This window comes from Notolepis coatsorum (assembly GCF_963971535.1).
Source record: "Notolepis coatsorum genome assembly, chromosome: 5".
Classification (NCBI taxonomy): Eukaryota; Metazoa; Chordata; class Actinopteri; order Aulopiformes; family Paralepididae; genus Notolepis; species Notolepis coatsorum.
This window is the reverse complement of record NC_140169.1, coordinates 86,921,302-86,931,301: the sequence shown is the minus strand read 5'-3', so window position 1 is coordinate 86,931,301 and position 10,000 is coordinate 86,921,302. Positions and strand designations below refer to the sequence as shown.

General features: G+C 43.8%; 2 protein-coding genes across 4 annotated transcripts in view; one reads left to right on the top strand and one right to left on the bottom strand.

Annotated features, from left to right (window-relative positions):
- Positions 1–2,915, bottom strand: part of pln1 (phospholamban 1) — a 22,687-nt gene extending 19,772 nt beyond the window's left edge. For all 3 annotated transcript variants that reach the window (XM_084314491.1, XM_084314492.1, XM_084314493.1), the window contains exon 1: positions 2,800–2,915. The gene's annotated coding sequence lies outside the window, so the exon portion shown is untranslated. The remainder of the gene's footprint in view (positions 1–2,799) is intronic.
- cep85l (centrosomal protein 85L) overlaps positions 1–10,000 on the top strand; it is a gene marked incomplete at its 5' end in the record, with an annotated part of 170,800 nt that overhangs the window by 108,129 nt on the left and 52,671 nt on the right. The gene's annotated exons all lie outside the window — the stretch shown is intronic.

Sequence of the window (10,000 nt, the reverse complement as noted above, 5' to 3'; positions counted from 1 at the left end):
CTCTTCCTTTTCCTCTCTCTGTTCTCTCTCCTCTGTCTCTCTCTCTCTTTCAGTCTCTCTCTCTCTGTTCTCTCTCTCTCTCTCTCTCTCCTCTGTCTATCTCTCTCTCTGTCTCTCTCTCTCTCTGTTCTCTCTCCTCTGTCTGTCTGTCTGTCTCTCTCTCTCTCTCTGTTCTCTCTCCTCTGTATCTGTCTGTCTGTCTCTCTCTCTCTCTCTCTCTGTTCTCTCTCCTCTGTCTATCTGTCTGTCTCGCTCTCTCTCGCTCTCTCTCTCTCTGTTCTCTCTCTCTCCTCTGTCTATCTCTCTCTGTTCTCTCTCTCTCTGTTCTCTCTCTCTCTGTTCTCTCTCTCTCTCTCTCTCTCTCTCTCTCTCTCTCTCTCTCTCTCTCTCTCTCTCAGAACTGTAATAGTATAATGGGTACTAACTACTTGTACAGGTTCAGTATTAGTAAGTTAGTAAGTCTTCAAGAGGGGTAGATCCTCTCTATTCTATTAAGTCTGGCCTCTGCTCTCAACCTTCCATGATGACATTGTGGAGTAATACTGTGTGTGCACGTGTGTGTATGGCTGTGTGTGTGTGTGCGTGCATGTGTGTATACGTTCATGTGTTTGTGTGTGTGCGTTTGTGTATGCGTTCATGTATGTGCATTTGTGTGTATGTATATGCGTTTTGTTTATGTATGTGTGTTCGCGCATGCACGTGTGTGTGTGTGGGTGGGTGGGTGGGTGGGTGGGTGTGTGTGTGTGTGTGTGTGTGTGTGTGTGTGTGTGTGTGTGTGTGTGTGTGTGTGTGTGTGTGTGTGTGTGTGTGTGTGTGTGTGTGTGTGTGTGTGTGTGTGTGTGTGTGTGTGTGTGTGTGTGTGTGTGTGTGTGTGTGCGCGTGTGTGCGTGTGTGCGCGTATGAGTTGGGACATTGCTGGGCACAGTGTCTCTGATCCAGTTACCAAGGAGACCAAACGTGGTCCTTTCTGCCCCCCGGCTGCATAAACATTATGCTTCATAAAGCGGTCAGTTCCCATGAACTATTGCAAAAACAGTTGCGTTGCTACAAATTAAAAGTGATTAAAAACACAACACGAGGACAGTGCAAAAGGCCTTAGCCAACCGTGGCCGTTACAAATATGATTTTCAGTGTTTTTCTCTGTTATTTACTCCAGGATGGCTGTCCAAGCACGTGTTCTATTTCAACACCCTGTTTCACAGCTAACAGTCCACTACTAGTCGTTCTGTTGACTGATCATTCTTCTGCTGTTGACCACTGGGCATTTAAGGGTTAAGTGGGGTTAAGGGTACCTTGACTGTTATTGTTGAGGAATAGGAGTGTTACTCATCCAACTCCCCATTCAGAGTCCGGGGATTCTAACCTGCGGTACTCCCCCCCCCCCCCCCCCCCCCAGGGTTGCCAGTCCAGGTCCTGCTTAAACGACACTGGTAATCCATTAGATCTGGGGGTTTGTGTCCCGTTATTACGACACTGGTAATCCATTAGATCTGGGGGTTTGTGTCCCGTTATTACGACACTGGTAATCCATTAGATCTGGGGGTTTGTGTCCCGTTATTAGCCTGTAATTAGGATGAAAAACACTCTAGGCTGAATTGAGCAACCGCCATACAGATTGATTTAAAACTACTTAATATCAGTGAAATGAGTCTTTGTCTTTCGAGGTGTGCTGTGAGGTGTACACACCACGGGCCTCGCTTATCAAAACCTTCTTCCACTTTATCCTTGATTCATTTGTACAATCATTTAGAAGAATATGAAAACAATTATGAAAACTATATTTATAGTAATTATACTTTGGGTAATGAGTTTTAGCTTTTCACTATCACAGAATTTTTTACTACTTTTGCTCGTTATGTAGTCGTTAAGGACAACATTAGCGTATGAGAACCTTTTCTAAACGAGAGCTCAGGTGAGGCGGTTCTGGCGTGGTCGCTCTGTATTCTGAATGTCCAGGTGACAGAGACTGATTGTAGCTATAACCTTTGCCTTTACACTGTCTCTTTTGTATTGTGACAGTCACATTTCAGTCCATGCAAATTTCGGGCCTTGGCTAAATGCAAATATATGTGGCATTTATATGTCACGGCTGTGCGTGTGTGTGTGTGTGTGTGTGTGTGTGTGTGTGTGTACAGTATCTGTCTCTGTGTGTGTCTGCTTCTTGGGGCTACAGTTCAACTCGAGCTGTTCAACTAATCTAAACTAAAAGAGTAAACTTTGCTTAAGTATTTTCACTTCATCTTACTGTAATTTCTACCGATAATGCATAACAAAACGTTTTTCCTGGGGACCCCTCCCCACTTGTTCGCACACATTAAGGGGAATAATGTATCGTCGGTTGTATTTTCTAGGTTGCAGCGAACGTTTAGTTTGGTCCCTTTTGACTAAAAAATAAACGGAACAGAGAAGTTTGTCCCGCTCTCTGATTAGTAAAAAGCCAGACCACAGCACAGCTTCACTGATACACGGGAAAGAAATAGAGCATGTTGTCAAGATTTTCTGACAACAACACACAGGCACATGTTCTGTTTTACAAACTAATATCAGCACAACTACCTCACAAACCTCACGTTTGGTGTAAAAAAATTATTTAAAAAAATCAAAAGTTTTAAAGTAAGTCCACAGCCTCAATCTTCCATTCATCCACGGAGCGACCGCGACCTTGCAGCCGACACCTTGATGACATCTCAGATGAGAACAAACATAGGAATAGTTCAAACTGAGTGACGTTCCCCCCCTCAGCCTCGGTTGTACATAACTGCATCGACTTGAGTAAAGAGATATTGTTTGTAGTCTTACCTGCTTTTAGAGCAGTGATGGAGACAGATACTGTCAGAGGTCCCCGAGCCTTGTACAGTGCGTCTTCTCCGTGTGTATGTGTGTGTGTTGTTGTCTATGTGTGTGTGGTGTTGTTCTGCAGGTCAGGATGTGATGCTGTTCTGGGACTGAGAACAATAGTCACTAAAGCTTATGGGACAGAGGGGCGGAGAGTTAGGGGGAGAGGAGAGGAAAGAGTGGAAAAGCAGGGGAGGGGAGGAGAGTGGAGAGGAAAATGGAGAGGGGAGGGAGGAAGAGAGATGGAGGAGGAGGGGAGGGAGGGAGAGATGTATAGAGAGAGAGTCAACGGAATGGTATGCGTTGTGTTATCATGCTCTGTGATGCCAGTGATTAAAGTGGATGGAGACAGTGTCACTCTTCTCTTCACTGATGCATATTGACCCACACTGACCCATACTGATCAATGGTGATCCATACTGACCCATACTGACCTATATTGACTAGGGGTGGGGGGGGGAAATTGATACGTAGTAGTATCGCGATACTTTGCGTGGTGATACTGTATCGATACAGGGACGCCAAGTATCGATATTTAATTATTCATACAAAAAAATACAAAATAAATTGTATAAGGAAGTTGCATTGTTCATTTCAATACCTGTAATAGTACAGTAGTCCACACACACACATGTGCAGTCAGTTAAGTTGATAAAAAAATATATATATATCGTGATATATCGAGTATCGCGATACTGTCGTATCGCGGCTCAAGTATCGCGATAGTATCGTATCGCGAGATCTCTGGCGATTCCCATCCCTAATATTGACCCATATTGACCCATACTGACCAATATTGACCCATATTGACCCATATTGACCCATACTGACTAGGGATGGGTACCGAATTCGGTACTTTTGAGGTACCGAACCGAAACACGTCGGTACTACCGAGTATCGAATCACGTGAGATACCGGAAAAAAAAAATTTATAAAAAAAAAAAAATGTACTTTTTTTTTTTTCATGTCAACGTTCACACGCACAATATACGCTTACCTAGGATTTGACTTGATTCAACAACAAAGCAGTCGGAGCAATGACGAGCCGAAAACTGTCGAAATTGTAGTTATTTGAAGTTTGGATTTTTTTTTTTTTACGACTGAGGTAGGTAAATTACATTTCTTGAGACTAAAGTACAGAAAAAAGGTACCGTTGGGTACCGGTATCGATTCACATGTACCGGTACCGGTATCGGTTCAAATGTGAAAGGTACCCATCCCTAATACTGACCTATATTGACCCATATTGACCTATATTGACCTATACCGACTCATACCCATATTGACCTATATTCACCCATATTCACAGTTATATTCTGGCTCCTCCCAGGCAGCATGTCGAAGTGTCCTTGAGCGAGACACTTAACCCCCTAACTGCTCCCGATGAGCAGGTTGCCACCTTGCATGGTCGCCTCCACCGACTGAATGGGTGATTGAATGGGTGAATGTCCGGCATAAGCTGTAAAGCGTGTTGGATAAAAGCGCTATACTAAAATGCAGTCCATTTACCATTCCTTCTTAGATATTAGTATAAGTATAAGTCTTTATTTGTCATCAGATTAACACACACACACACGCAATGGGCGACCCACAGGAACTCACACACACATGCACTGAGTCGCTGACGAAATGTCTCTGCACCTCCCATCCCGTCGTCCTTCCGGGAGCAGACGAGGGTTGCAGCGTGGGCCGCGCCCCCGGGGACCAATCCAAGTGCTCCTGTCCGTCTTCGTCAGGGACGCGACTGTTGTGTTGTGCATGTTTTTCCATTGGGTTTCTCTTATAGGGGGGGGGGGGACCCTTGAGCGCACGGGGAGAACATGCAAACTCCACACAGAAAGGCCTGGGAGATACCCCGCCTGGGTACCTGGCAACGCGGAAACCTGGTCCCCAAGCGGGAATGGAACCCATGGTGACCTCTAGCTGTGAGGCAACAGTGTTAACCACTACACCACCGTGCCGCCTTACTTAACATAATCACCATCAGGATTCTGTGATCCCCGTCATCCCTCGGGACCTTGGAGTTCCCTGCTGCTGCTGCTGCCGACCAGAGGACGAGTGGCTTCTGCTAAAGAAAACAAGCCGGCGTGGAACTTCTCCTTATAAGGAATTTGACGTTCAGCCCTGGTCCGTCATCGAAACCACAAATAGTGCATTCCTACTGCTCTCTCTCTCTTTTTATATTATGTTTAGAGAGAGATGGATTCAGGATTCCTTTTCTGTTATTTAGAGAGACAGAGATTCAAGCTGGAGTGGTTTATGTCTGTCCTTAAGAGTGTGTCACATGCCTCCATACGGTACCTCATGTCAATGTACAATATACAAAATAGATCAAGTATTTATTATTGTTGTATCGTTATTGTTATTATTGTTGGTGTGTTTTTTTTTTTTTTTTTTTTATCTACTTTTTCTCCCCATTTTCTATTTTTCTCCCGTCCCCAATTTCGTATTGTCCAATTCTTCCCTCCCCTGTCTCGAACGTTGCTAGACCATGCCTCCCACAAGCCGGCTGCAATGTGGACTAAGCCTTACATCACATGTCCCCTCCGGTACACGAGGAGGCAGCCGTCGCATCTTTTCACCTGCCCAGCGCGATCTCTCAGCGGCGAGGGTCTGCGTGGGAGGGACACGCCGCCCCCGTCGCTTCCTGATTCTACTGCGCAGGCGCACCAACCGACCTGTAGAAGTCGCTGTCCACAACGTCCGATCCCCACCCACCAGCTTCCCACCCCCTAATACTGCCAATTGTATTAGTATGAACGACCAGCCAAGCTGGTAGCAACGCCGAGAGCTGGGCTCGAACCCAGCATCTCCTGTGTTGGTGGCGAGCACCTTGCCCACTGCGCCACCTAGCCGCCCCTGTTGGTGTGTTATTATTGATATTGTTGATGTTGTGTTTTTGTTTTGTTGAAGTTTAAAATATTATTTTTTTATCAAATTATATATAAAAAGTCATAACTATCTTATTAAGTCACCAGTCACATCAGTAATAATTATTACACATTAAATGGTCAAGTCTAATCAGACATTACTCCATATCTTGAGTACAGCAGAGCAAATATACAATCAATCAATCAAAAGCATAACTTTCAGATAAAGTCCCTCGTTACTTTGTTAGGTTTCTAGAACTCCAGCAGCGTCCAGTGACTCCATGGTTACGTCATCATTAGAAGGGTCAGCTCTCAACGTTCTGTCTCAGATGTGACATCGTTACGTCATCATTAGAAGGGTCAGCTCATTGTTACGTCATCATTAGAAGGGTCAGCTCATTGTTACGTCATCATTAGAAGGGTCAGCTCTCAACGTTCTGTCTCAGATGTGACATATTGTGCAAATGAAGGATGAGGCAAGAAGACAGTCAACAAAATTATACTACACTGATAGTCGCTGACTGGATGGGGGCTGTGATCATCCGAAGCCCTCCCAGCTGCTCTGGGGTCTGTTCCTAGCCTCAGCAGCAGCACCCACTGACCTCCTCTCTGAATGTGGGACAGGTCTGGGGTCTGTTCCTAGCCTCAGCAGCAGCACCCACTGACCTCCTCTCTGAATGTGGGACAGGTCTGGGGTCTGTTCCTAGCCTCAGCAGCAGCACCCACTGACCTGCTCTCTGAATGTGGGACAGGTCTGGGGTCTGTTCCTAGCCTCAGCAGCAGCACCCACTGACCTGCTCTCTGAATGTGGGACAGGTCTGGGGTCTGTTCCTAGCCTCAGCAGCAGCACCACTGACCTGCTCTCTTGAATGTGGGACAGGTCTGGGGTCTGTTCCTAGCCTCAGCAGCAGCACCCACTGACCTGCTCTCTGAATGTGGGACAGGTCTGGGGTCTGTTCCTAGCCTCAGCAGCAGCACCACTGACCTGCTCTCTTGAATGTGGGACAGGTCTGGGGTCTGTTCCTAGCCTCAGCAGCAGCACCCACTGACCTGCTCTCTGAATGTGGGACAGGTCTGGGGTCTGTTCCTAGCCTCAGCAGCAGCACCCACTGACCTGCTCTCTGAATGTGGGACAGGTCTGGGGTCTGTTCCTAGCCTCAGCAGCAGCACCCACTGACCTGCTCTCTGAATGTGGGACAGGTCTGGGGTCTGTTCCTAGCCTCAGCAGCAGCACCCACTGACCTGCTCTCTGAATGTGGGACAGGTACAGTATGCAGCTGGAGCTCCCAGGTCGTCAAGACATGCATCCTAGTTACATATCGTCCTTGACCCGAGGTATTAACTGCAGTCGGTCCCCTGGCACCGTGACTATGGCTGCCCCCACCGCTCTCATAATAGTTAGGATGGGTTAAATGCAGAAGAGAACAATTTCCCCACACAGATTAATAAAGTAGAACTTAACTTAAAGGTAGAATCTGTGTAATGTTGTTAAGCAGAGGCCACTTGGCAAACTGATGACAACGTGCGCTTTGTTTACAGTTTTTTTGTTTTTTGTCTGACGTGCCGATTGGATTTCAGTGGAGGGGGATGTAGGGGAAAGGTCGCTGCCGCTCGGCCACGCCTCAGGCTCTACCGAGAGATGATGATAATAATAATAATAATAATAATAATAATAATAATAATAATAATAATAATAATAATAATAATAATAATAATAATAATAATAATAATAATAATAATAATAATAATAATAACTTTATTTGTATAGCACTTTTCTTTTCTTTTTTTATATTTTTTTTTATTATTGCAGAACAAAAATTATTAAAAGTCAGTACTCAACACATAATGCATAATGAAACTTTCAGTCAAGGTGGTTAAAATTACATGCAAGTACAGAAACAAGATAAAACAAAAATAGTCCATAATAACATTTTGACCGTATACAGTGTATATCCAATAAATTACAATTATATAAATTATATAAAATTATATAAATGTTAGTATAGAATATACCCCTAATATATATAGTATAGCACTTTTCATACAGAAGTTGCAGTTCAAAGTGCTTCACAACAGTGAAGAATACAGGCAAAAAGCGAGCATAAAAACGATAGAGAGGCAGCAAGGTGAGGTAAATCACAGTGTTTCACATTAGGATCCAGCGTCCCAATAGGCCTCTCTCTGTTTACAGTTGCATTCAGTAATAAAAATAATAAAAATAGAATAGACGGAGTAAAAAAAAAAAAAGTGCGGTTTGATTCAGTTTAAAAATAGGCTAAAAATAATAAAATAGAAGGGACATACAACAGGGTATTTAACATACAACAGAGCGGTGCATCAGTAAAGAGTAAAAAAGTGTGATGATGATGCAATTCACCGTATAATAAGGTGACTGTCTCCAACCCACAACTCGCTGTTTGATGGCATTACAGGTTATACCTTCAGCTCAACTTAACTTAACTGGAGAATTTAAAGCGTACGGTGTGGCAGTAAAGCCCCAGGTTTAAATGGCATGTTGATCTGGGATGTGTAAGTGGAGAGGTATGGACAGCAGGGCTCTGCTGGTGACCAGTGACATGTTTATTACCCAAGGCCTCTCCGTCTGCAGGGACAAGACGCACGGTTAGAGTCCACATTAAGATACAGGACACATTGTAAATACCTTGAATTGAGTCGACAATTTATATATAGATTATATATATATCTCTCTATATATATATCACATACTATAGGATTCACATATTAACAGAGTTGCACATGCTTTTCATTTTCACTGTCAGCACACACACACACACACACAACCAAACCACACACTCATTTCCTAATTTGTATTAAAATAATGTATCCTCTCTCTCTCTGATACACAGGCCTTGTCCTCTCTCTCTCTCTCTCTCTCTCTCTCTCTCTCTCTCTCTCTCTCTCTCTCTCTCTCTCTCTCTCTCTCTCTCTCTCTCTCTCTCTCTCTCTCTCTCTCTCTCTCTCTATCCTGTCTCTCTCTGTGTCTCTCTCTTTCTGACCTTCATTGTGATATGTGTGTGTGTGTGTGTGTGTGTGTATATCTGTGGATGGGTACTACTATATTTATGAGGACTGTGTATGTGTGTGTACATTAATTTTGTGTGTGTGTGCACACGCACATGTGTGCATGCATGCTTGTGTGTGTGGATGGGTACTACTATACTTATGAGGACTGTGTGTGTGCATAATTAGCAGTGATCATCGGGGCCATTACATGACAGCAGGTATCACAGTGGTTTAGTTAGTGATTTAGTAGCTTTTATTTAGAGCTGTGTGTGTGCGAGCACGCTTGAGTGATTGCATTACAATTCCCAGAATTGTATCTCAACTGTCGTCTCCTCCAGCAAAGAGTGAGAGTCAATGTACACACACACACACACACACCTCACTTGAGACCAGCTATTATGGACGATAGCCTTCAGGTGCCATTGAAAGTGAGAATATGATGTTTAGAAGAGCTGTGAGAATAAGAGGAGTTTAAATTAATCAGCTTCTGTCATAACTGAGTTTAACGCTCCTACTTGTAACATACTGAGTTTAACTCTCCTACTTGTAACATACTGAGTTTAACTCTCCTACTTGTAACATACTGAGTTTAACTCTACTACTTAGTAACATATTGAGTTTAACTCTGTTACTAGTAACATATTGAGTTTAACTCTACTACTTGTAACATACTGAGTTTAACTCTACTACTTAGTAACATATTGAGTTTAACTCTACTACCTAGTAACATACTGAGTTTAACTCTACTACTTAGTAACATATTGAGTTTAACTCTACTACTTAGTAACATATTGAGTTTAACTCTGTTACTAGTAACATATTGAGTTTAACTCTACTACTTAGTAACATATTGAGTTTAACTCTGTTTACTACTTATAACATACTGAGTTTGTTACTAGTCAAGTTTATACCTATGGAGACAGTAAGACACCTACAACACATGGGACACTAAGACATTTAACCTGACCGGATTTTAGGGACAGCTGTGGTGGTTTTTGACAGGTTTCAGTAGGTTAGCTAGCTTAGACAATGACTGCAGCCATAAACACCACCCTTACACGCTACACCTGTCCTTATTATGGAGCTTAGGAAGTGTGTGTGTGTGTGTGTAACCCATTTCTATGGTAACCAGGCCCTTGACACAGGACAGCTGTTTCTCTATGAATCTGTATGTCGCGCATGCTTTCACCATTCACTCCTTACCAGCCTTGCCCTTTCCTCCCTCTCTGTCTCTCTCCCTCCCTCTCTCTCTCCCTCTCCTTCTCTGTCTC